The 24,211-nt window shown below is 42.2% G+C and overlaps 31 non-coding genes across 31 annotated transcripts; 20 read left to right on the forward strand and 11 right to left on the reverse strand.

Annotated features, from left to right (window-relative positions):
- Positions 1 to 55: 55 nt before the first annotated feature.
- Trnad-guc (transfer RNA aspartic acid (anticodon GUC)) lies at positions 56 to 127 on the forward strand. The gene has a single exon. It is a non-coding gene; the product is annotated as a tRNA-Asp (tRNA).
- A 505-nt stretch (positions 128 to 632) lies between these two features.
- On the forward strand, positions 633 to 704 carry Trnad-guc (transfer RNA aspartic acid (anticodon GUC)). The gene has a single exon. It is a non-coding gene; the product is annotated as a tRNA-Asp (tRNA).
- A 1,249-nt stretch (positions 705 to 1,953) lies between these two features.
- Trnap-ugg (transfer RNA proline (anticodon UGG)) lies at positions 1,954 to 2,025 on the reverse strand. Its single transcript has one exon. It is a non-coding gene; the product is annotated as a tRNA-Pro (tRNA).
- A 170-nt stretch (positions 2,026 to 2,195) lies between these two features.
- Positions 2,196 to 2,267, forward strand: Trnad-guc (transfer RNA aspartic acid (anticodon GUC)). Its single transcript has one exon. It is a non-coding gene; the product is annotated as a tRNA-Asp (tRNA).
- Positions 2,268 to 2,772: 505 nt separating this feature from the next.
- Trnad-guc (transfer RNA aspartic acid (anticodon GUC)) lies at positions 2,773 to 2,844 on the forward strand. Its single transcript has one exon. It is a non-coding gene; the product is annotated as a tRNA-Asp (tRNA).
- Positions 2,845 to 4,093: 1,249 nt separating this feature from the next.
- Trnap-ugg (transfer RNA proline (anticodon UGG)) lies at positions 4,094 to 4,165 on the reverse strand. Its single transcript has one exon. It is a non-coding gene; the product is annotated as a tRNA-Pro (tRNA).
- A 170-nt stretch (positions 4,166 to 4,335) lies between these two features.
- Trnad-guc (transfer RNA aspartic acid (anticodon GUC)) lies at positions 4,336 to 4,407 on the forward strand. Its single transcript has one exon. It is a non-coding gene; the product is annotated as a tRNA-Asp (tRNA).
- A 505-nt stretch (positions 4,408 to 4,912) lies between these two features.
- Trnad-guc (transfer RNA aspartic acid (anticodon GUC)) lies at positions 4,913 to 4,984 on the forward strand. The gene has a single exon. It is a non-coding gene; the product is annotated as a tRNA-Asp (tRNA).
- Positions 4,985 to 6,233: 1,249 nt separating this feature from the next.
- Positions 6,234 to 6,305, reverse strand: Trnap-ugg (transfer RNA proline (anticodon UGG)). Its single transcript has one exon. It is a non-coding gene; the product is annotated as a tRNA-Pro (tRNA).
- A 170-nt stretch (positions 6,306 to 6,475) lies between these two features.
- On the forward strand, positions 6,476 to 6,547 carry Trnad-guc (transfer RNA aspartic acid (anticodon GUC)). Its single transcript has one exon. It is a non-coding gene; the product is annotated as a tRNA-Asp (tRNA).
- A 505-nt stretch (positions 6,548 to 7,052) lies between these two features.
- Trnad-guc (transfer RNA aspartic acid (anticodon GUC)) lies at positions 7,053 to 7,124 on the forward strand. Its single transcript has one exon. It is a non-coding gene; the product is annotated as a tRNA-Asp (tRNA).
- Positions 7,125 to 8,373: 1,249 nt separating this feature from the next.
- Positions 8,374 to 8,445, reverse strand: Trnap-ugg (transfer RNA proline (anticodon UGG)). The gene has a single exon. It is a non-coding gene; the product is annotated as a tRNA-Pro (tRNA).
- Positions 8,446 to 8,615: 170 nt separating this feature from the next.
- Trnad-guc (transfer RNA aspartic acid (anticodon GUC)) lies at positions 8,616 to 8,687 on the forward strand. Its single transcript has one exon. It is a non-coding gene; the product is annotated as a tRNA-Asp (tRNA).
- A 505-nt stretch (positions 8,688 to 9,192) lies between these two features.
- Positions 9,193 to 9,264, forward strand: Trnad-guc (transfer RNA aspartic acid (anticodon GUC)). The gene has a single exon. It is a non-coding gene; the product is annotated as a tRNA-Asp (tRNA).
- A 1,249-nt stretch (positions 9,265 to 10,513) lies between these two features.
- On the reverse strand, positions 10,514 to 10,585 carry Trnap-ugg (transfer RNA proline (anticodon UGG)). Its single transcript has one exon. It is a non-coding gene; the product is annotated as a tRNA-Pro (tRNA).
- Positions 10,586 to 10,755: 170 nt separating this feature from the next.
- On the forward strand, positions 10,756 to 10,827 carry Trnad-guc (transfer RNA aspartic acid (anticodon GUC)). The gene has a single exon. It is a non-coding gene; the product is annotated as a tRNA-Asp (tRNA).
- Positions 10,828 to 11,332: 505 nt separating this feature from the next.
- Trnad-guc (transfer RNA aspartic acid (anticodon GUC)) lies at positions 11,333 to 11,404 on the forward strand. Its single transcript has one exon. It is a non-coding gene; the product is annotated as a tRNA-Asp (tRNA).
- Positions 11,405 to 12,653: 1,249 nt separating this feature from the next.
- Positions 12,654 to 12,725, reverse strand: Trnap-ugg (transfer RNA proline (anticodon UGG)). Its single transcript has one exon. It is a non-coding gene; the product is annotated as a tRNA-Pro (tRNA).
- A 170-nt stretch (positions 12,726 to 12,895) lies between these two features.
- Positions 12,896 to 12,967, forward strand: Trnad-guc (transfer RNA aspartic acid (anticodon GUC)). The gene has a single exon. It is a non-coding gene; the product is annotated as a tRNA-Asp (tRNA).
- Positions 12,968 to 13,472: 505 nt separating this feature from the next.
- Positions 13,473 to 13,544, forward strand: Trnad-guc (transfer RNA aspartic acid (anticodon GUC)). Its single transcript has one exon. It is a non-coding gene; the product is annotated as a tRNA-Asp (tRNA).
- Positions 13,545 to 14,793: 1,249 nt separating this feature from the next.
- On the reverse strand, positions 14,794 to 14,865 carry Trnap-ugg (transfer RNA proline (anticodon UGG)). Its single transcript has one exon. It is a non-coding gene; the product is annotated as a tRNA-Pro (tRNA).
- A 170-nt stretch (positions 14,866 to 15,035) lies between these two features.
- Positions 15,036 to 15,107, forward strand: Trnad-guc (transfer RNA aspartic acid (anticodon GUC)). The gene has a single exon. It is a non-coding gene; the product is annotated as a tRNA-Asp (tRNA).
- A 505-nt stretch (positions 15,108 to 15,612) lies between these two features.
- On the forward strand, positions 15,613 to 15,684 carry Trnad-guc (transfer RNA aspartic acid (anticodon GUC)). The gene has a single exon. It is a non-coding gene; the product is annotated as a tRNA-Asp (tRNA).
- A 1,249-nt stretch (positions 15,685 to 16,933) lies between these two features.
- Trnap-ugg (transfer RNA proline (anticodon UGG)) lies at positions 16,934 to 17,005 on the reverse strand. The gene has a single exon. It is a non-coding gene; the product is annotated as a tRNA-Pro (tRNA).
- Positions 17,006 to 17,175: 170 nt separating this feature from the next.
- Trnad-guc (transfer RNA aspartic acid (anticodon GUC)) lies at positions 17,176 to 17,247 on the forward strand. Its single transcript has one exon. It is a non-coding gene; the product is annotated as a tRNA-Asp (tRNA).
- Positions 17,248 to 17,752: 505 nt separating this feature from the next.
- Trnad-guc (transfer RNA aspartic acid (anticodon GUC)) lies at positions 17,753 to 17,824 on the forward strand. The gene has a single exon. It is a non-coding gene; the product is annotated as a tRNA-Asp (tRNA).
- A 1,249-nt stretch (positions 17,825 to 19,073) lies between these two features.
- Positions 19,074 to 19,145, reverse strand: Trnap-ugg (transfer RNA proline (anticodon UGG)). The gene has a single exon. It is a non-coding gene; the product is annotated as a tRNA-Pro (tRNA).
- A 169-nt stretch (positions 19,146 to 19,314) lies between these two features.
- Trnad-guc (transfer RNA aspartic acid (anticodon GUC)) lies at positions 19,315 to 19,386 on the forward strand. The gene has a single exon. It is a non-coding gene; the product is annotated as a tRNA-Asp (tRNA).
- A 505-nt stretch (positions 19,387 to 19,891) lies between these two features.
- Trnad-guc (transfer RNA aspartic acid (anticodon GUC)) lies at positions 19,892 to 19,963 on the forward strand. Its single transcript has one exon. It is a non-coding gene; the product is annotated as a tRNA-Asp (tRNA).
- Positions 19,964 to 21,212: 1,249 nt separating this feature from the next.
- On the reverse strand, positions 21,213 to 21,284 carry Trnap-ugg (transfer RNA proline (anticodon UGG)). Its single transcript has one exon. It is a non-coding gene; the product is annotated as a tRNA-Pro (tRNA).
- A 2,068-nt stretch (positions 21,285 to 23,352) lies between these two features.
- On the reverse strand, positions 23,353 to 23,424 carry Trnap-ugg (transfer RNA proline (anticodon UGG)). Its single transcript has one exon. It is a non-coding gene; the product is annotated as a tRNA-Pro (tRNA).
- Between the last annotated feature and the right edge of the window lie 787 nt (positions 23,425 to 24,211).

Raw genomic sequence — 24,211 nt, forward strand, 5'->3', positions numbered from 1 at the left:
GATGTGTGATTGCATGTGAAAATGTTTGCACAGTCACCATACGATCCTTGGCATGTCCTCGTTAGTATAGTGGTGAGTATCCCCGCCTGTCACGCGGGAGACCGGGGTTCGATTCCCCGACGGGGAGGATTGTTTTGACGGATATGCACGTCTGAGATGATGTTCACGTGACTAGAAAGTAGGAAATAAACCTTTGTGTAACTTGCGATCCACTCCACTTTCAATCGGACGATGGCACTGAAAAGATTATGCTCGCGCAATATCTTGTTGCCCTCTGTCAATTCTCAATCAGCAAAAAGCGTTTTTTGTTGATTCAATCATCGTTGTGGATCTGACACATTTATGCTTGTGATAATTGTCAACTATTCTTTCCAGCTGCAGTGGTTGACATTTTTGGAAAGATCAAGTAATGAGGTAAAACTTAGCAGTATAGTTTCAATCAATTTCGTTGCTTCGGCACAAAATCCGGGTATACATGGATCCTTAATCCTTTGTCAATTTTTCGTTGTCACGGAATATTGTCCGTTCCAAATGTGCCTTATCTTTTGAAGACGCTGGAGTTGCGTATGCTTTTTGTTAGCCAAGACACAGTGATTTAGATTAAATGTCAGATTGTTGGACATGTGCTTCAGTCCTCGTTAGTATAGTGGTAAGTATCCCCGCCTGTCACGCGGGAGACCGGGGTTCGATTCCCCGACGGGGAGAAATTTTATCAGAAATATATTCCATTGCATTTGTCACATGCCGAATGGCCGAATCGTGCTTATTTCATGTTCATAATTTATTTAAAAGGAACAATAGCAAATATAATGTCAGCACTGGTAAGAAGAAGAATGCGTGTATAGATTTCCTGCACAGTAATGTCAACGCAGATATTGCATGGGCGGATAAAAATGGCAACAACGTATGGTGATAAATACGCGAGATTCACGAGTGAACGAGATGAAACTTTTCGTTGTACAACCACGTTTGTTTGGCGCAGGTAATAAACCTCTTATTACGCACAGGCCCTCATCAAATGCCGACAATGTCTGCCGTGTTGCTTTCGGAGCACTTTAGACATAAGTGAGGCGCACGAAGAGGACGATTTAGGACTGGAATCGACGTCCGATATGGGCATGAATGCTGAAATTCTTGACAGCGGGACACTTGAAGAATTTGTTGATGGTCGGCTTGCATTTGTAAAGATTCTTTCACATTTTCGTATACGCTTGCTTGTGGGATTGTGGTGGCGATCCTGCGTAATACTGTTACGTTGAGACGAAGAGTCGGCATCATCATCGAGGCGGGATCGTTTTCTTGACTTTGGAGTGCTGCAGTTTAGCTCCGGTGGATATACACATACTTTCTGGCTAGTTGTGCGCTTTGAAACTTTAGTGATGATTCTTCTTGGTCGAGAGTCAACCTGAAGCGTTTCTTTCAGGACCTGCACACATGCAAAAAGAAACTTGTCAAACAATCGTCGATAGATCTCTTGACCAATTTAATAGTCAATTTTCGAAACTTTACATAATTTACATGCTTTTGGGCCACTTACCATGCTGAGAAGAAGAACTTCTTCACTTTCGACGAATGTATGCATTACTTGCTCGTGATGTATTGCGCGTTTTAAAGTAAAAATATATTCTTGTTTTGTCCAATAGGAGTTGATGCGAGTTGTTAATGGATCCAACTTTTGTGGCAGCCATTTTATATTAATTGTTGAAGAGTGGAAGTAGAAAAAAAGAGAGAAACTCGCCATTGAGTTCTTTCATCATCCATCAACGCGCGTTATCTCAGTGTTGTTTTTCTGAATAACCTTCAAGTTTCTTATCGGCGCCCCGTGTCCGCTTCATCTTTTCGCTCGCTTGCGAAACGTGCCAACCAACTGGAATTTCAAAGAGTCGTCGCAAACTGCGTCACTGACAATCTAAGCATGCACTTATTTCAACAAAAGAGGCTTCAAAGAACTTCGGGCTCGTCCGGGATTTGAACCCGGGACCTCTCGCACCCAAAGCGAGAATCAAACCCCTAGACCAACGAGCCGTGGTTGTATATCGTTTAATATACTTTGGGTTATATTGTTAAAAAGTAATTCGTGAAAAAACAACAAAAAATTATTTTCTGACCGACGAAACCAACACAATGCAATGCTTGAGCTGATGTGTGATTGCATGTGAAAAAGTTTGCACAGTCACCATACGATCCTTGGCATGTCCTCGTTAGTATAGTGGTGAGTATCCCCGCCTGTCACGCGGGAGACCGGGGTTCGATTCCCCGACGGGGAGGATTGTTTTGACGGATATGCACGTCTGAGATGATGTTCACGTGACTAGAAAGTAGGAAATAAACCTTTGTGTAACTTGCGATCCACTCCACTTTCAATCGGACGATGGCACTGAAAAGATTATGCTCGCGCAATATCTTGTTGCCCTCTGTCAATTCTCAATCAGCAAAAAGCGTTTTTTGTTGAATCAATCATCGTTGTGGATCTGACACATTTATGCTTGTGATAATTGTCAACTATTCTTTCCAGCTGCAGTGGTTGACATTTTTGGAAAGATCAAGTAATGAGGTAAAACTTAGCAGTATAGTTTCAATCAATTTCGTTGCTTCGGCACAAAATCTGGGTATACATGGATCCTTAATCCTTTGTCAATTTTTCGTTGTCACGGAATATTGTCCGTTCCAAATGTGCCTTATCTTTTGAAGACGCTGGAGTTGCGTATGCTTTTTGTTAGCCAAGACACAGTGATTTAGATTAAATGTCAGATTGTTGGACATGTGCTTCAGTCCTCGTTAGTATAGTGGTAAGTATCCCCGCCTGTCACGCGGGAGACCGGGGTTCGATTCCCCGACGGGGAGAAATTTTATCAGAAATATATTCCATTGCATTTGTCACATGCCGAATGGCCGAATCGTGCTTATTTCATGTTCATAATTTATTTAAAAGGAACAGTAGCAAATATAATGTCAGCACTGGTAAGAAGAAGAATGCGTGTATAGATTTCCTGCACAGTAATGTCAACGCAGATATTGCATGGGCGGATAAAAATGGCAACAACGTATGGTGATAAATACGCGAGATTCATGAGTGAACGAGATGAAACTTTTCGTTGTACAACCACGTTTGTTTGGCGCAGGTAATAAACCTCTTATTACGCACAGGCCCTCATCAAATGCCGACAATGTCTGCCGTGTTGCTTTCGGAGCACTTTAGACATAAGTGAGGCGCACGAAGAGGACGATTTAGGACTGGAATCGACGTCCGATATGGGTATGAATGCTGAAATTCTTGACAGCGGGACACTTGAAGAATTTGTTGATGGTCGGCTTGCATTTGTAAAGATTCTTTCACATTTTCGTATACGCTTGCTTGTGGGATTGTGGTGGCGATCCTGCGTAATACTGTTACGTTGAGACGAAGAGTCGGCATCATCATCGAGACGGGATCGTTTTCTTGACTTTGGAGTGCTGCAGTTTAGCTCCGGTGGAAAGACACATACTTTCTGGCTAATTGTGCGCTTTGAAACTTTAGTGATGATTCTTCTTGGTCGAGAGTCAACCTGAAGCGTTTCTTTCAGGACCTGCACACATGCAAAAAGAAACTTGTCAAACAATCGTCGATAGATCTCTTGACCAATTTAATAGTCAATTTTCGAAACTTTACATAATTTACATGCTTTTGGGCCACTTACCATGCTGAGAAGAAGAACTTCTTCACTTTCGACGAATGTATGCATTACTTGCTCGTGATGTATTGCGCGTTTCAAAGTAAAAATATATTCTTGTTTTGTCCAATAGGAGTTGATGCGAGTTGTTAATGGATCCAACTTTTGTGGCAGCCATTTTATATTAATTGTTGAAGAGTGGAAGTAGAAAAAAAGAGAGAAACTCGCCATTGAGTTCTTTCATCATCCATCAACGCGCGTTATCTCAGTGTTGTTTTTCTGAATAACCTTCAAGTTTCTTATCGGCGCCCCGTGTCCGCTTCATCTTTTCGCTCGCTTGCGAAACGTGCCAACCAACTGGAATTTCAAAGAGTCGTCGCAAACTGCGTCACTGACAATCTAAGCATGCACTTATTTCAACAAAAGAGGCTTCAAAGAACTTCGGGCTCGTCCGGGATTTGAACCCGGGACCTCTCGCACCCAAAGCGAGAATCAAACCCCTAGACCAACGAGCCGTGGTTGTATATCGTTTAATATACTTTGGGTTATATTGTTAAAAAGTAATTCGTGAAAAAACAACAAAAAATTATTTTCTGACCGACGAAACCAACACAATGCAATGCTTGAGCTGATGTGTGATTGCATGTGAAAAAGTTTGCACAGTCACCATACGATCCTTGGCATGTCCTCGTTAGTATAGTGGTGAGTATCCCCGCCTGTCACGCGGGAGACCGGGGTTCGATTCCCCGACGGGGAGGATTGTTTTGACGGATATGCACGTCTGAGATGATGTTCACGTGACTAGAAAGTAGGAAATAAACCTTTGTGTAACTTGCGATCCACTCCACTTTCAATCGGACGATGGCACTGAAAAGATTATGCTCGCGCAATATCTTGTTGCCCTCTGTCAATTCTCAATCAGCAAAAAGCGTTTTTTGTTGATTCAATCATCGTTGTGGATCTGACACATTTATGCTTGTGATAATTGTCAACTATTCTTTCCAGCTGCAGTGGTTGACATTTTTGGAAAGATCAAGTAATGAGGTAAAACTTAGCAGTATAGTTTCAATCAATTTCGTTGCTTCGGCACAAAATCCGGGTATACATGGATCCTTAATCCTTTGTCAATTTTTCGTTGTCACGGAATATTGTCCGTTCCAAATGTGCCTTATCTTTTGAAGACGCTGGAGTTGCGTATGCTTTTTGTTAGCCAAGACACAGTGATTTAGATTAAATGTCAGATTGTTGGACATGTGCTTCAGTCCTCGTTAGTATAGTGGTAAGTATCCCCGCCTGTCACGCGGGAGACCGGGGTTCGATTCCCCGACGGGGAGAAATTTTATCAGAAATATATTCCATTGCATTTGTCACATGCCGAATGGCCGAATCGTGCTTATTTCATGTTCATAATTTATTTAAAAGGAACAATAGCAAATATAATGTCAGCACTGGTAAGAAGAAGAATGCGTGTATAGATTTCCTGCACAGTAATGTCAACGCAGATATTGCATGGGCGGATAAAAATGGCAACAACGTATGGTGATAAATACGCGAGATTCACGAGTGAACGAGATGAAACTTTTCGTTGTACAACCACGTTTGTTTGGCGCAGGTAATAAACCTCTTATTACGCACAGGCCCTCATCAAATGCCGACAATGTCTGCCGTGTTGCTTTCGGAGCACTTTAGACATAAGTGAGGCGCACGAAGAGGACGATTTAGGACTGGAATCGACGTCCGATATGGGCATGAATGCTGAAATTCTTGACAGCGGGACACTTGAAGAATTTGTTGATGGTCGGCTTGCATTTGTAAAGATTCTTTCACATTTTCGTATACGCTTGCTTGTGGGATTGTGGTGGCGATCCTGCGTAATACTGTTACGTTGAGACGAAGAGTCGGCATCATCATCGAGGCGGGATCGTTTTCTTGACTTTGGAGTGCTGCAGTTTAGCTCCGGTGGATATACACATACTTTCTGGCTAGTTGTGCGCTTTGAAACTTTAGTGATGATTCTTCTTGGTCGAGAGTCAACCTGAAGCGTTTCTTTCAGGACCTGCACACATGCAAAAAGAAACTTGTCAAACAATCGTCGATAGATCTCTTGACCAATTTAATAGTCAATTTTCGAAACTTTACATAATTTACATGCTTTTGGGCCACTTACCATGCTGAGAAGAAGAACTTCTTCACTTTCGACGAATGTATGCATTACTTGCTCGTGATGTATTGCGCGTTTCAAAGTAAAAATATATTCTTGTTTTGTCCAATAGGAGTTGATGCGAGTTGTTAATGGATCCAACTTTTGTGGCAGCCATTTTATATTAATTGTTGAAGAGTGGAAGTAGAAAAAAAGAGAGAAACTCGCCATTGAGTTCTTTCATTATCCATCAAAGCGCGTTATCTCAGTGTTGTTTTTCTGAATAACCTTCAAGTTTCTTATCGGCGCCCCGTGTCCGCTTCATCTTTTCGCTCGCTTGCGAAACGTGCCAACCAACTGGAATTTCAAAGAGTCGTCGCAAACTGCGTCACTGACAATCTAAGCATGCTCTTATTTCAACAAAAGAGGCTTCAAAGAACTTCGGGCTCGTCCGGGATTTGAACCCGGGACCTCTCGCACCCAAAGCGAGAATCATACCCCTAGACCAACGAGCCGTGGTTGTATATCGTTTAATATACTTTGGGTTATATTGTTAAAAAGTAATTCGTGAAAAAACAACAAAAAATTATTTTCTGACCGACGAAACCAACACAATGCAATGCTTGAGCTGATGTGTGATTGCATGTGAAAAAGTTTGCACAGTCACCATACGATCCTTGGCATGTCCTCGTTAGTATAGTGGTGAGTATCCCCGCCTGTCACGCGGGAGACCGGGGTTCGATTCCCCGACGGGGAGGATTGTTTTGACGGATATGCACGTCTGAGATGATGTTCACGTGACTAGAAAGTAGGAAATAAACCTTTGTGTAACTTGCGATCCACTCCACTTTCAATCGGACGATGGCACTGAAAAGATTATGCTCGCGCAATATCTTGTTGCCCTCTGTCAATTCTCAATCAGCAAAAAGCGTTTTTTGTTGAATCAATCATCGTTGTGGATCTGACACATTTATGCTTGTGATAATTGTCAACTATTCTTTCCAGCTGCAGTGGTTGACATTTTTGGAAAGATCAAGTAATGAGGTAAAACTTAGCAGTATAGTTTCAATCAATTTCGTTGCTTCGGCACAAAATCCGGGTATACATGGATCCTTAATCCTTTGTCAATTTTTCGTTGTCACGGAATATTGTCCGTTCCAAATGTGCCTTATCTTTTGAAGACGCTGGAGTTGCGTATGCTTTTTGTTAGCCAAGACACAGTGATTTAGATTAAATGTCAGATTGTTGGACATGTGCTTCAGTCCTCGTTAGTATAGTGGTAAGTATCCCCGCCTGTCACGCGGGAGACCGGGGTTCGATTCCCCGACGGGGAGAAATTTTATCAGAAATATATTCCATTGCATTTGTCACATGCCGAATGGCCGAATCGTGCTTATTTCATGTTCATAATTTATTTAAAAGGAACAATAGCAAATATAATGTCAGCACTGGTAAGAAGAAGAATGCGTGTATAGATTTCCTGCACAGTAATGTCAACGCAGATATTGCATGGGCGGATAAAAATGGCAACAACGTATGGTGATAAATACGCGAGATTCACGAGTGAACGAGATGAAACTTTTCGTTGTACAACCACGTTTGTTTGGCGCAGGTAATAAACCTCTTATTACGCACAGGCCCTCATCAAATGCCGACAATGTCTGCCGTGTTGCTTTCGGAGCACTTTAGACATAAGTGAGGCGCACGAAGAGGACGATTTAGGACTGGAATCGACGTCCGATATGGGCATGAATGCTGAAATTCTTGACAGCGGGACACTTGAAGAATTTGTTGATGGTCGGCTTGCATTTGTAAAGATTCTTTCACATTTTCGTATACGCTTGCTTGTGGGATTGTGGTGGCGATCCTGCGTAATACTGTTACGTTGAGACGAAGAGTCGGCATCATCATCGAGGCGGGATCGTTTTCTTGACTTTGGAGAGCTGCAGTTTAGCTCCGGTGGAAAGACACATACTTTCTGGCTAGTTGTGCGCTTTGAAACTTTAGTGATGATTCTTCTTGGTCGAGAGTCAACCTGAAGCGTTTCTTTCAGGACCTGCACACATGCAAAAAGAAACTTGTCAAACAATCGTCGATAGATCTCTTGACCAATTTAATAGTCAATTTTCGAAACTTTACATAATTTACATGCTTTTGGGCCACTTACCATGCTGAGAAGAAGAACTTCTTCACTTTCGACGAATGTATGCATTACTTGCTCGTGATGTATTGCGCGTTTCAAAGTAAAAATATATTCTTGTTTTGTCCAATAGGAGTTGATGCGAGTTGTTAATGGATCCAACTTTTGTGGCAGCCATTTTATATTAATTGTTGAAGAGTGGAAGTAGAAAAAAAGAGAGAAACTCGCCATTGAGTTCTTTCATCATCCATCAACGCGCGTTATCTCAGTGTTGTTTTTCTGAATAACCTTCAAGTTTCTTATCGGCGCCCCGTGTCCGCTTCATCTTTTCGCTCGCTTGCGAAACGTGCCAACCAACTGGAATTTCAAAGAGTCGTCGCAAACTGCGTCACTGACAATCTAAGCATGCTCTTATTTCAACAAAAGAGGCTTCAAAGAACTTCGGGCTCGTCCGGGATTTGAACCCGGGACCTCTCGCACCCAAAGCGAGAATCATACCCCTAGACCAACGAGCCGTGGTTGTATATCGTTTAATATACTTTGGGTTATATTGTTAAAAAGTAATTCGTGAAAAAACAAAAAAAAATTATTTTCTGACCGACGAAACCAACACAATGCAATGCTTGAGCTGATGTGTGATTGCATGTGAAAAAGTTTGCACAGTCACCATACGATCCTTGGCATGTCCTCGTTAGTATAGTGGTGAGTATCCCCGCCTGTCACGCGGGAGACCGGGGTTCGATTCCCCGACGGGGAGGATTGTTTTGACGGATATGCACGTCTGAGATGATGTTCACGTGACTAGAAAGTAGGAAATAAACCTTTGTGTAACTTGCGATCCACTCCACTTTCAATCGGACGATGGCACTGAAAAGATTATGCTCGCGCAATATCTTGTTGCCCTCTGTCAATTCTCAATCAGCAAAAAGCGTTTTTTGTTGAATCAATCATCGTTGTGGATCTGACACATTTATGCTTGTGATAATTGTCAACTATTCTTTCCAGCTGCAAAGGTTGACATTTTTGGAAAGATCAAGTAATGAGGTAAAACTTAGCAGTATAGTTTCAATCAATTTCGTTGCTTCGGCACAAAATCCGGGTATACATGGATCCTTAATCCTTTGTCAATTTTTCGTTGTCACGGAATATTGTCCGTTCCAAATGTGCCTTATCTTTTGAAGACGCTGGAGTTGCGTATGCTTTTTGTTAGCCAAGACACAGTGATTTAGATTAAATGTCAGATTGTTGGACATGTGCTTCAGTCCTCGTTAGTATAGTGGTAAGTATCCCCGCCTGTCACGCGGGAGACCGGGGTTCGATTCCCCGACGGGGAGAAATTTTATCAGAAATATATTCCATTGCATTTGTCACATGCCGAATGGCCGAATCGTGCTTATTTCATGTTCATAATTTATTTAAAAGGAACAATAGCAAATATAATGTCAGCACTGGTAAGAAGAAGAATGCGTGTATAGATTTCCTGCACAGTAATGTCAACGCAGATATTGCATGGGCGGATAAAAATGGCAACAACGTATGGTGATAAATACGCGAGATTCACGAGTGAACGAGATGAAACTTTTCGTTGTACAACCACGTTTGTTTGGCGCAGGTAATAAACCTCTTATTACGCACAGGCCCTCATCAAATGCCGACAATGTCTGCCGTGTTGCTTTCGGAGCACTTTAGACATAAGTGAGGCGCACGAAGAGGACGATTTAGGACTGGAATCGACGTCCGATATGGGCATGAATGCTGAAATTCTTGACAGCGGGACACTTGAAGAATTTGTTGATGGTCGGCTTGCATTTGTAAAGATTCTTTCACATTTTCGTATACGCTTGCTTGTGGGATTGTGGTGGCGATCCTGCGTAATACTGTTACGTTGAGACGAAGAGTCGGCATCATCATCGAGGCGGGATCGTTTTCTTGACTTTGGAGAGCTGCAGTTTAGCTCCGGTGGAAAGACACATACTTTCTGGCTAGTTGTGCGCTTTGAAACTTTAGTGATGATTCTTCTTGGTCGAGAGTCAACCTGAAGCGTTTCTTTCAGGACCTGCACACATGCAAAAAGAAACTTGTCAAACAATCGTCGATAGATCTCTTGACCAATTTAATAGTCAATTTTCGAAACTTTACATAATTTACATGCTTTTGGGCCACTTACCATGCTGAGAAGAAGAACTTCTTCACTTTCGACGAATGTATGCATTACTTGCTCGTGATGTATTGCGCGTTTCAAAGTAAAAATATATTCTTGTTTTGTCCAATAGGAGTTGATGCGAGTTGTTAATGGATCCAACTTTTGTGGCAGCCATTTTATATTAATTGTTGAAGAGTGGAAGTAGAAAAAAAGAGAGAAACTCGCCATTGAGTTCTTTCATCATCCATCAACGCGCGTTATCTCTGTGTTGTTTTTCTGAATAACCTTCAAGTTTCTTATCGGCGCCCCGTGTCCGCTTCATCTTTTCGCTCGCTTGCGAAACGTGCCAACCAACTGGAATTTCAAAGAGTCGTCGCAAACTGCGTCACTGACAATCTAAGCATGCTCTTATTTCAACAAAAGAGGCTTCAAAGAACTTCGGGCTCGTCCGGGATTTGAACCCGGGACCTCTCGCACCCAAAGCGAGAATCATACCCCTAGACCAACGAGCCGTGGTTGTATATCGTTTAATATACTTTGGGTTATATTGTTAAAAAGTAATTCGTGAAAAAACAACAAAAAATTATTTTCTGACCGACGAAACCAACACAATGCAATGCTTGAGCTGATGTGTGATTGCATGTGAAAAAGTTTGCACAGTCACCATACGATCCTTGGCATGTCCTCGTTAGTATAGTGGTGAGTATCCCCGCCTGTCACGCGGGAGACCGGGGTTCGATTCCCCGACGGGGAGGATTGTTTTGACGGATATGCACGTCTGAGATGATGTTAACGTGACTAGAAAGTAGGAAATAAACCTTTGTGTAACTTGCGATCCACTCCACTTTCAATCGGACGATGGCACTGAAAAGATTATGCTCGCGCAATACCTTGTTGCCCTCTGTCAATTCTCAATCAGCAAAAAGCGTTTTTTGTTGATTCAATCATCGTTGTGGATCTGACACATTTATGCTTGTGATAATTGTCAACTATTCTTTCCAGCTGCAAAGGTTGACATTTTTGGAAAGATCAAGTAATGAGGTAAAACTTAGCAGTATAGTTTCAATCAATTTCGTTGCTTCGGCACAAAATCCGGGTATACATGGATCCTTAATCCTTTGTCAATTTTTCGTTGTCACGGAATATTGTCCGTTCCAAATGTGCCTTATCTTTTGAAGACGCTGGAGTTGCGTATGCTTTTTGTTAGCCAAGCCACAGTGATTTAGATTAAATGTCAGATTGTTGGACATGTGCTTCAGTCCTCGTTAGTATAGTGGTAAGTATCCCCGCCTGTCACGCGGGAGACCGGGGTTCGATTCCCCGACGGGGAGAAAATTTATCAGAAATATATTCCATTGCATTTGTCACATGCCGAATGGCCGAATCGTGCTTATTTCATGTTCATAATTTATTTAAAAGGAACAATAGCAAATATAATGTCAGCACTGGTAAGAAGAAGAATGCGTGTATAGATTTCCTGCACAGTAATGTCAACGCAGATATTGCATGGGCGGATAAAAATGGCAACAACGTATGGTGATAAATACGCGAGATTCACGAGTGAACGAGATGAAACTTTTCGTTGTACAACCACGTTTGTTTGGCGCAGGTAATAAACCTCTTATTAGGCACAGGCCCTCATCAAATGCCGACAATGTCTGCCGTGTTGCTTTCGGAGCACTTTAGACATAAGTGAGGCGCACGAAGAGGACGATTTAGGACTGGAATCGACGTCCGATATGGGCATGAATGCTGAAATTCTTGACAGCGGGACACTTGAAGAATTTGTTGATGGTCGGCTTGCATTTGTAAAGATTCTTTCACATTTTCGTATACGCTTGCTTGTGGGATTGTGGTGGCGATCCTGCGTAATACTGTTACGTTGAGACGAAGAGTCGGCATCATCATCGAGGCGGGATCGTTTTCTTGACATTGGAGTGCTGCAGTTTAGCTCCGGTGGAAAGACACATACTTTCTGGCTAGTTGTGCGCTTTGAAACTTTAGTGATGATTCTTCTTGGTCGAGAGTCAACCTGAAGCGTTTCTTTCAGGACCTGCACACATGCAAAAAGAAACTTGTCAAACAATCGTCGATAGATCTCTTGACCAATTTAATAGTCAATTTTCGAAACTTTACATAATTTACATGCTTTTGGGCCACTTACCATGCTGAGAAGAAGAACTTCTTCACTTTCGACGAATGTATGCATTACTTGCTCGTGATGTATTGCGCGTTTCAAAGTAAAAATATATTCTTGTTTTGTCCAATAGGAGTTGATGCGAGTTGTTAATGGATCCAACTTTTGTGGCAGCCATTTTATATTAATTGTTGAAGAGTGGAAGTAGAAAAAAAGAGAGAAACTCGCCATTGAGTTCTTTCATCATCCATCAACGCGCGTTATCTCAGTGTTGTTTTTCTGAATACCCTTCAAGTTTCTTATCGGCGCCCCGTGTCCGCTTCATCTTTTCGCTCGCTTGCGAAACGTGCCAACCAACTGGAATTTCAAAGAGTCGTCGCAAACTGCGTCACTGACAATCTAAGCATGCACCTATTTCAACAAAAGAGGCTTCAAAGAACTTCGGGCTCGTCCGGGATTTGAACCCGGGACCTCTCGCACCCAAAGCGAGAATCATACCCCTAGACCAACGAGCCGTGGTTGTATATCGTTTAATATACTTTGGGTTATATTGTTAAAAAGTAATTCGTGAAAAAACAACAAAAAATTATTTTCTGACCAACGAAACCAACACAATGCAATGCTTGAGCTGATGTGTGATTGCATGTGAAAAAGTTTGCACAGTCACCATACGATCCTTGGCATGTCCTCGTTAGTATAGTGGTGAGTATCCCCGCCTGTCACGCGGGAGACCGGGGTTCGATTCCCCGACGGGGAGGATTGTTTTGACGGATATGCACGTCTGAGATGATGTTCACGTGACTAGAAAGTAGGAAATAAACCTTTGTGTAACTTGCGATCCACTCCACTTTCAATCGGACGATGGCACTGAAAAGATTATGCTCGCGCAATATCTTGTTGCCCTCTGTCAATTCTCAATCAGCAAAAAGCGTTTTTTGTTGATTCAATCATCGTTGTGGATCTGACACATTTATGCTTGTGATAATTGTCAACTATTCTTTCCAGCTGCAGTGGTTGACATTTTTGGAAAGATCAAGTAATGAGGTAAAACTTAGCAGTATAGTTTCAATCAATTTCGTTGCTTCGGCACAAAATCCGGGTATACATGGATCCTTAATCCTTTGTCAATTTTTCGTTGTCACGGAATATTGTCCGTTCCAAATGTGCCTTATCTTTTGAAGACGCTGGAGTTGCGTATGCTTTTTGTTAGCCAAGACACAGTGATTTAGATTAAATGTCAGATTGTTGGACATGTGCTTCAGTCCTCGTTAGTATAGTGGTAAGTATCCCCGCCTGTCACGCGGGAGACCGGGGTTCGATTCCCCGACGGGGAGAAATTTTATCAGAAATATATTCCATTGCATTTGTCACATGCCGAATGGCCGAATCGTGCTTATTTCATGTTCATAATTTATTTAAAAGGAACAATAGCAAATATAATGTCAGCACTGGTAAGAAGAAGAATGCGTGTATAGATTTCCTGCACAGTAATGTCAACGCAGATATTGCATGGGCGGATAAAAATGGCAACAACGTATGGTGATAAATACGCGAGATTCACGAGTGAACGAGATGAAACTTTTCGTTGTACAACCACGTTTGTTTGGCGCAGGTAATAAACCTCTTATTAGGCACAGGCCCTCATCAAATGCCGACAATGTCTGCCGTGTTGCTTTCGGAGCACTTTAGACATAAGTGAGGCGCACGAAGAGGACGATTTAGGACTGGAATCGACGTCCGATATGGGCATGAATGCTGAAATTCTTGACAGCGGGACACTTGAAGAATTTGTTGATGGTCGGCTTGCATTTGTAAAGATTCTTTCACATTTTCGTATACGCTTGCTTGTGGGATTGTGGTGGCGATCCTGCGTAATACTGTTACGTTGAGACGAAGAGTCGGCATCATCATCGAGGCGGGATCGTTTTCTTGACTTTGGAGTGCTGCAGTTTAGCTCCGGTGGAAAGACACATACTTTCTGGCTAGTTGTGCGCTTTGAAACTTTAGTGATGATTCTTCTTGGTCGAGAGTCAACCTGAAGCGTTTCTTTCAGGACCTGCACACATGCAAAAAGAAACTTGTCAAACAATCGTCGATAGATCTCTTGACCAATTTAATAGTCAATTTTCGAAACTTTACATAATTTACATGCTTTTGGGCCACTTACCATGCTGAGAAGAAGAACTTCTTCACTTTCGACGAATGTATGCATTACTTGCTCGTGATGTATTGCGCGTTTCAAAGTAAAAATATATTCTTGTTTTGTCCAATAGGAGTTGATGCGAGTTGTTAATGGATCCAACTTTTGTGGCAGCCATTTTATATTAATTGTTGAAGAGTGGAAGTAGAAAAAAAGAGAGAAACTCGCCATTGAGTTCTTTCATCATCCATCAACGCGCGTTATCTCAGTGTTGTTTTTCTGAATACCCTTCAAGTTTCTTATCGGCGCCCCGTGTCCGCTTCATCTTTTCGCTCGCTTGCGAAACGTGCCAACCAACTGGAATTTCAAAGAGTCGTCGCAAACTGCGTCACTGACAATCTAAGCATGCACCTATTTCAACAAAAGAGGCTTCAAAGAACTTCGGGCTCGTCCGGGATTTGAACCCGGGACCTCTCGCACCCAAAGCGAGAATCATACCCCTAGACCAACGAGCCGTGGTTGTATATCGTTTAATATACTTTGGGTTATATTGTTAAAAAGTAATTCGTGAAAAAACAACAAAAAATTATTTTCTGACCAACGAAACCAACACAATGCAATGCTTGAGCTGATGTGTGATTGCATGTGAAAAAGTTTGCACAGTCACCATACGATCCTTGGCATGTCCTCGTTAGTATAGTGGTGAGTATCCCCGCCTGTCACGCGGGAGACCGGGGTTCGATTCCCCGACGGGGAGGATTGTTTTGACGGATATGCACGTCTGAGATGATGTTCACGTGACTAGAAAGTAGGAAATAAACCTTTGTGTAACTTGCGATCCACTCCACTTTCAATCGGACGATGGCACTGAAAAGATTATGCTCGCGCAATATCTTGTTGCCCTCTGTCAATTCTCAATCAGCAAAAAGCGTTTTTTGTTGATTCAATCATCGTTGTGGATCTGACACATTTATGCTTGTGATAATTGTCAACTATTCTTTCCAGCTGCAGTGGTTGACATTTTTGGAAAGATCAAGTAATGAGGTAAAACTTAGCAGTATAGTTTCAATCAATTTCGTTGCTTCGGCACAAAATCCGGGTATACATGGATCCTTAATCCTTTGTCAATTTTTCGTTGTCACGGAATATTGTCCGTTCCAAATGTGCCTTATCTTTTGAAGACGCTGGAGTTGCGTATGCTTTTTGTTAGCCAAGACACAGTGATTTAGATTAAATGTCAGATTGTTGGACATGTGCTTCAGTCCTCGTTAGTATAGTGGTAAGTATCCCCGCCTGTCACGCGGGAGACCGGGGTTCGATTCCCCGACGGGGAGAAATTTTATCAGAAATATATTCCATTGCATTTGTCACATGCCGAATGGCCGAATCGTGCTTATTTCATGTTCATAATTTATTTAAAAGGAACAATAGCAAATATAATGTCAGCACTGGTAAGAAGAAGAATGCGTGTATAGATTTCCTGCACAGTAATGTCAACGCAGATATTGCATGGGCGGATAAAAATGGCAACAACGTATGGTGATAAATACGCGAGATTCACGAGTGAACGAGATGAAACTTTTCGTTGTACAACCACGTTTGTTTGGCGCAGGTAATAAACCTCTTATTAGGCACAGGCCCTCATCAAATGCCGACAATGTCTGCCGTGTTGCTTTCGGAGCACTTTAGACATAAGTGAGGCGCACGAAGAGGACGATTTAGGACTGGAATCGACGTCCGATATGGGCATGAATGCTGAAATTCTTGACAGCGGGACACTTGAAGAATTTGTTGATGGTCGGCTTGCATTTGTAAAGATTCTTTCACATTTTCGTATACGCTTGCTTGTGGGATTGTGGTGGCGATCCTGCGTAATACTGTTACGTTGAGACGAAGAGTCGGCATCATCATCGAGGCGGGATCGTTTTCTTGACTTTGGAGTGCTGCAGTTTAGCTCCGGTGGAAAGACACATACTTTCTGGCTAGTTGTGCGCTTTGAAACTTTAGTGATGATTCTTCTTGGTCGAGAGTCAACCTGAAGCGTTTCTTTCAGGACCTGCACACATGCAAAAAGAAACTTGTCAAACAATCGTCGATAGATCTCTTGACCAATTTAATAGTCAATTTTCGAAACTTTACATAATTTACATGCTTTTGGGCCACTTACCATGCTGAGAAGAAGAACTTCTTCACTTTCGACGAATGTATGCATTACTTGCTCGTGATGTATTGCGCGTTTCAAAGTAAAAATATATTCTTGTTTTGTCCAATAGGAGTTGATGCGAGTTGTTAATGGATCCAACTTTTGTGGCAGCCATTTTATATTAATTGTTGAAGAGTGGAAGTAGAAAAAAAGAGAGAAACTCGCCATTGAGTTCTTTCATCATCCATCAACGCGCGTTATCTCAGTGTTGTTTTTCTGAATACCCTTCAAGTTTCTTATCGGCGCCCCGTGTCCGCTTCATCTTTTCGCTCGCTTGCGAAACGTGCCAACCAACTGGAATTTCAAAGAGTCGTCGCAAACTGCGTCACTGACAATCTAAGCATGCACCTATTTCAACAAAAGAGGCTTCAAAGAACTTCGGGCTCGTCCGGGATTTGAACCCGGGACCTCTCGCACCCAAAGCGAGAATCATACCCCTAGACCAACGAGCCGTGGTTGTATATCGTTTAATATACTTTGGGTTATATTGTTAAAAAGTAATTCGTGAAAAAACAACAAAAAATTATTTTCTGACCAACGAAACCAACACAATGCAATGCTTGAGCTGATGTGTGATTGCATGTGAAAAAGTTTGCACAGTCACCATACGATCCTTGGCATGTCCTCGTTAGTATAGTGGTGAGTATCCCCGCCTGTCACGCGGGAGACCGGGGTTCGATTCCCCGACGGGGAGGATTGTTTTGACGGATATGCACGTCTGAGATGATGTTCACGTGACTAGAAAGTAGGAAATAAACCTTTGTGTAACTTGCGATCCACTCCACTTTCAATCGGACGATGGCACTGAAAAGATTATGCTCGCGCAATATCTTGTTGCCCTCTGTCAATTCTCAATCAGCAAAAAGCGTTTTTTGTTGATTCAATCATCGTTGTGGATCTGACACATTTATGCTTGTGATAATTGTCAACTATTCTTTCCAGCTGCAGTGGTTGACATTTTTGGAAAGATCAAGTAATGAGGTAAAACTTAGCAGTATAGTTTCAATCAATTTCGTTGCTTCGGCACAAAATCCGGGTATACATGGATCCTTAATCCTTTGTCAATTTTTCGTTGTCACGGAATATTGTCCGTTCCAAATGTGCCTTATCTTTTGAAGACGCTGGAGTTGCGTATGCTTTTTGTTAGCCAAGACACAGTGATTTAGATTAAATGTCAGATTGTTGGACATGTGCTTCAGTCCTCGTTAGTATAGTGGTAAGTATCCCCGCCTGTCACGCGGGAGACCGGGGTTCGATTCCCCGACGGGGAGAAATTTTATCAGAAATATATTCCATTGCATTTGTCACATGCCGAATGGCCGAATCGTGCTTATTTCATGTTCATAATTTATTTAAAAGGAACAATAGCAAATATAATGTCAGCACTGGTAAGAAGAAGAATGCGTGTATAGATTTCCTGCACAGTAATGTCAACGCAGATATTGCATGGGCGGATAAAAATGGCAACAACGTATGGTGATAAATACGCGAGATTCACGAGTGAACGAGATGAAACTTTTCGTTGTACAACCACGTTTGTTTGGCGCAGGTAATAAACCTCTTATTAGGCACAGGCCCTCATCAAATGCCGACAATGTCTGCCGTGTTGCTTTCGGAGCACTTTAGACATAAGTGAGGCGCACGAAGAGGACGATTTAGGACTGGAATCGACGTCCGATATGGGCATGAATGCTGAAATTCTTGACAGCGGGACACTTGAAGAATTTGTTGATGGTCGGCTTGCATTTGTAAAGATTCTTTCACATTTTCGTATACGCTTGCTTGTGGGATTGTGGTGGCGATCCTGCGTAATACTGTTACGTTGAGACGAAGAGTCGGCATCATCATCGAGGCGGGATCGTTTTCTTGACTTTGGAGTGCTGCAGTTTAGCTCCGGTGGAAAGACACATACTTTCTGGCTAGTTGTGCGCTTTGAAACTTTAGTGATGATTCTTCTTGGTCGAGAGTCAACCTGAAGCGTTTCTTTCAGGACCTGCACACATGCAAAAAGAAACTTGTCAAACAATCGTCGATAGATCTCTTGACCAATTTAATAGTCAATTTTCGAAACTTTACATAATTTACATGCTTTTGGGCCACTTACCATGCTGAGAAGAAGAACTTCTTCACTTTCGACGAATGTATGCATTACTTGCTCGTGATGTATTGCGCGTTTCAAAGTAAAAATATATTCTTGTTTTGTCCAATAGGAGTTGATGCGAGTTGTTAATGGATCCAACTTTTGTGGCAGCCATTTTATATTAATTGTTGAAGAGTGGAAGTAGAAAAAAAGAGAGAAACTCGCCATTGAGTTCTTTCATCATCCATCAACGCGCGTTATCTCAGTGTTGTTTTTCTGAATAACCTTCAAGTTTCTTATCGGCGCCCCGTGTCCGCTTCATCTTTTCGCTCGCTTGCGAAACGTGCCAACCAACTGGAATTTCAAAGAGTCGTCGCAAACTGCGTCACTGACAATCTAAGCATGCTCTTATTTCAACAAAAGAGGCTTCAAAGAACTTCGGGCTCGTCCGGGATTTGAACCCGGGACCTCTCGCACCCAAAGCGAGAATCATACCCCTAGACCAACGAGCCGTGGTTGTATATCGTTTAATATACTTTGGGTTATATTGTTAAAAAGTAATTCGTGAAAAAACAACAAAAAATTATTTTCTGACCGACGAAACCAACACAATGCAATGCTTGAGCTGATGTGTGATTGCATGAAAAAAGTTTGCACAGTCACCATACGATCCTTGGCATGTCCTCGTTAGTATAGTGGTGAGTATCCCCGCCTGTCACGCGGGAGACCGGGGTTCGATTCCCCGACGGGGAGGATTGTTTTGACGGATATGCACGTCTGAGATGATGTTCACGTGACTAGAAAGTAGGAAATAAACCTTTGTGTAACTTGCGATCCACTCCACTTTCAATCGGACGATGGCACTGAAAAGATTATGCTCGCGCAATATCTTGTTGCCCTCTGTCAATTCTCAATCAGCAAAAAGCGTTTTTTGTTGAATCAATCATCGTTGTGGATCTGACACATTTATGCTTGTGATAATTGTCAACTATTCTTTCCAGCTGCAGTGGTTGACATTTTTGGAAAGATCAAGTAATGAGGTAAAACTTAGCAGTATAGTTTCAATCAATTTCGTTGCTTCGGCACAAAATCCGGGTATACATGGATCCTTAATCCTTTGTCAATTTTTCGTTGTCACGGAATATTGTCCGTTCCAAATGTGCCTTATCTTTTGAAGACGCTGGAGTTGCGTATGCTTTTTGTTAGCCAAGACACAGTGATTTAGATTAAATGTCAGATTGTTGGACATGTGCTTCAGTCCTCGTTAGTATAGTGGTAAGTATCCCCGCCTGTCACGCGGGAGACCGGGGTTCGATTCCCCGACGGGGAGAAATTTTATCAGAAATATATTCCATTGCATTTGTCACATGCCGAATGGCCGAATCGTGCTTATTTCATGTTCATAATTTATTTAAAAGGAACAATAGCAAATATAATGTCAGCACTGGTAAGAAGAAGAATGCGTGTATAGATTTCCTGCACAGTAATGTCAACGCAGATATTGCATGGGCGGATAAAAATGGCAACAACGTATGGTGATAAATACGCGAGATTCACGAGTGAACGAGATGAAACTTTTCGTTGTACAACCACGTTTGTTTGGCGCAGGTAATAAACCTCTTATTACGCACAGGCCCTCATCAAATGCCGACAATGTCTGCCGTGTTGCTTTCGGAGCACTTTAGACATAAGTGAGGCGCACGAAGAGGACGATTTAGGACTGGAATCGACGTCCGATATGGGCATGAATGCTAAAATTCTTGACAGCGGGACACTTGAAGAATTTGTTGATGGTCGGCTTGCATTTGTAAAGATTCTTTCACATTTTCGTATACGCTTGCTTGTGGGATTGTGGTGGCGATCCTGCGTAATACTGTTACGTTGAGACGAAGAGTCGGCATCATCATCGAGGCGGGATCGTTTTCTTGACTTTGGAGTGCTGCAGTTTAGCTCCGGTGGAAAGACACATACTTTCTGGCTAGTTGTGAGCTTTGAAACTTTAGTGATGATTCTTCTTGGTCGAGAGTCAACCTGAAGCGTTTCTTTCAGGACCTGCACACATGCAAAAAGAAACTTGTCAAACAATCGTCGATAGATCTCTTGACCAATTTAATAGTCAATTTTCGAAACTTTACATAATTTACATGCTTTTGGGCCACTTACCATGCTGAGAAGAAGAACTTCTTCACTTTCGACGAATGTATGCATTACTTGCTCGTGATGTATTGCGCGTTTCAAAGTAAAAATATATTCTTGTTTTGTCCAATAGGAGTTGATGCGAGTTGTTAATGGATCCAACTTTTGTGGCAGCCATTTTATATTAATTGTTGAAGAGTGGAAGTAGAAAAAAAGAGAGAAACTCGCCCTTGAGTTCTTTCATCATCCATCAACGCGCGTTATCTCAGTGTTGTTTTTCTGAATAACCTTCAAGTTTCTTATCGGCGCCCCGTGTCCGCTTCATCTTTTCGCTCGCTTGCGAAACGTGCCAACCAACTGGAATTTCAAAGAGTCGTCGCAAACTGCGTCACTGACAATCTAAGCATGCACTTATTTCAACAAAAGAGGCTTCAAAGAACTTCGGGCTCGTCCGGGATTTGAACCCGGGACCTCTCGCACCCAAAGCGAGAATCATACCCCTAGACCAACGAGCCGTGGTTGTATATCGTTTAATATACTTTGGGTTATATTGTTAAAAAGTAATTCGTGAAAAAACAACAAAAAATTATTTTCTGACCGACGAAACCAACACAATGCAATGCTTGAGCTGATGTGTGATTGCATGTGAAAAAGTTTGCACAGTCACCATACGATCCTTGGCATGTCCTCGTTAGTATAGTGGTGAGTATCCCCGCCTGTCACGCGGGAGACCGGGGCTCGATTCCCCGACGGGGAGGATTGTTTTGACGGATATGCACGTCTGAGATGATGTTCACGTGACTAGAAAGTAGGAAGTAAACCTTTGTGTAACTTGCGATCCACTCCACTTTCAATCGGACGATGGCACTGAAAAGATTATGCTCGCGCAATATCTTGTTGCCCTCTGTCAATTCTCAATCAGCAAAAAGCGTTTTTTGTTGAATCAATCATCGTTCTGGATCTGACACATTTATGCTTGTGATAATTGTCAACTATTCTTTCCAGCTGCAGTGGTTGACATTTTTGGAAAGATCAAGTAATGAGGTAAAACTTAGCAGTATAGTTTCAATCAATTTCGTTGCTTCGGCACAAAATCTGGGTATACATGGATCCTTAATCCTTTGTCAATTTTTCGTTGTCACGGAATATTGTCCGTTCCAAATGTGCCTTATCTTTTGAAGACGCTGGAGTTGCGTATGCTTTTTGTTAGCCAAGACACAGTGATTTAGATTAAATGTCAGATTGTTGGACATGTGCTTCAGTCCTCGTTAGTATAGTGGTAAGTATCCCCGCCTGTCACGCGGGAGACCGGGGTTCGATTCCCCCATGGGGAGAAATTTTATCAGAAATATATTCCATTGCATTTGTCACATGCCGAATGGCCGAATCGTGCTTATTTCATGTTCATAATTTATTTAAAAGGAACAATAGCAAATATAATGTCAGCACTGGTAAGAAGAAGAATGCGTGTATAGATTTCCTGCACAGTAATGTCAACGCAGATATTGCATGGGCGGATAAAAATGGCAACAACGTATGGTGATAAATACGCGAGATTCACGAGTGAACGAGATGAAACTTTTCGTTGTACAACCACGTTTGTTTGGCGCAGGTAATAAACCTCTTATTACGCACAGGCCCTCATCAAATGCCGACAATGTCTGCCGTGTTGCTTTCGGAGCACTTTAGACATAAGTGAGGCGCACGAAGAGGACGATTTAGGACTGGAATCGACGTCCGATATGGGCATGAATGCTGAAATTCTTGACAGCGGGACACTTGAAGAATTTGTTGATGGTCGGCTTGCATTTGTAAAGATTCTTTCACATTTTCGTATACGCTTGCTTGTGGGATTGTGGTGGCGATCCTGCGTAATACTGTTACGTTTAGACGAAGAGTCGGCATCATCATCGAGGCGGGATCGTTTTCTTGACTTTGGAGTGCTGCAGTTTAGCTCCGGTGGAAAGACACATACTTTCTGGCTAGTTGTGCGCTTTGAAACTTTAGTGATGATTCTTCTTGGTCGAGAGTCAACCTGAAGCGTTTCTTTCAGGACCTGCACACATGCAAAAAGAAACTTGTCAAACAATCGTCGATAGATCTCTTGACCAATTTAATAGTCAATTTTCGAAACTTTACATAATTTACATGCTTTTGGGCCACTTACCATGCTGAGAAGAAGAACTTCTTCACTTTCGACGAATGTATGCATTACTTGCTCGTGATGTATTGCGCGTTTCAAAGTAAAAATATATTCTTGTTTTGTCCAATAGGAGTTGATGCAAGTTGTTAATGGATCCAACTTTTGTGGCAGCCATTTTATATTAATTGTTGAAGAGTGGAAGTAGAAAAAAAGAGAGAAACTCGCCCTTGAGTTCTTTCATCATCCATCAACGCGCGTTATCTCAGTGTTGTTTTTCTGAATAACCTTCAAGTTTCTTATCGGCGCCCCGTGTCCGCTTCATCTTTTCGCTCGCTTGCGAAACGTGCCAACCAACTGGAATTTCAAAGAGTCGTCGCAAACTGCGTCACTGACAATCTAAGCATGCACTTATTTCAACAAAAGAGGCTTCAAAGAACTTCGGGCTCGTCCGGGATTTGAACCCGGGACCTCTCGCACCCAAAGCGAGAATCATACCCCTAGACCAACGAGCCGTGGTTGTATATCGTTTAATATACTTTGGGTTATATTGTTAAAAAGTAATTCGTGAAAAAACAACAAAAAATTATTTTCTGACCGACGAAACCAACACAATGCAATGCTTGAGCTGATGTGTGATTGCATGTGAAAAAGTTTGCACAGTCACCATACGATCCTTGGCATGTCCTCGTTAGTATAGTGGTGAGTATCCCCGCCTGTCACGCGGGAGACCGGGGCTCGATTCCCCGACGGGGAGGATTGTTTTGACGGATATGCACGTCTGAGATGATGTTCACGTGACTAGAAAGTAGGAAGTAAACCTTTGTGTAACTTGCGATCCACTCCACTTTCAATCGGACGATGGCACTGAAAAGATTATGCTCGCGCAATATCTTGTTGCCCTCTGTCAATTCTCAATCAGCAAAAAGCGTTTTTTGTTGAATCAATCATCGTTCTGGATCTGACACATTTATGCTTGTGATAATTGTCAACTATTCTTTCCAGCTGCAGTGGTTGACATTTTTGGAAAGATCAAGTAATGAGGTAAAACTTAGCAGTATAGTTTCAATCAATTTCGTTGCTTCGGCACAAAATCTGGGTATACATGGATCCTTAATCCTTTGTCAATTTTTCGTTGTCACGGAATATTGTCCGTTCCAAATGTGCCTTATCTTTTGAAGACGCTGGAGTTGCGTATGCTTTTTGTTAGCCAAGACACAGTGATTTAGATTAAATGTCAGATTGTTGGACATGTGCTTCAGTCCTCGTTAGTATAGTGGTAAGTATCCCCGCCTGTCACGC

Source organism: Ascidia mentula, chromosome 4 (genome assembly GCF_947561715.1).
Source record: "Ascidia mentula chromosome 4, kaAscMent1.1, whole genome shotgun sequence".
NCBI classification, from domain to species: Eukaryota; Metazoa; Chordata; class Ascidiacea; order Phlebobranchia; family Ascidiidae; genus Ascidia; species Ascidia mentula.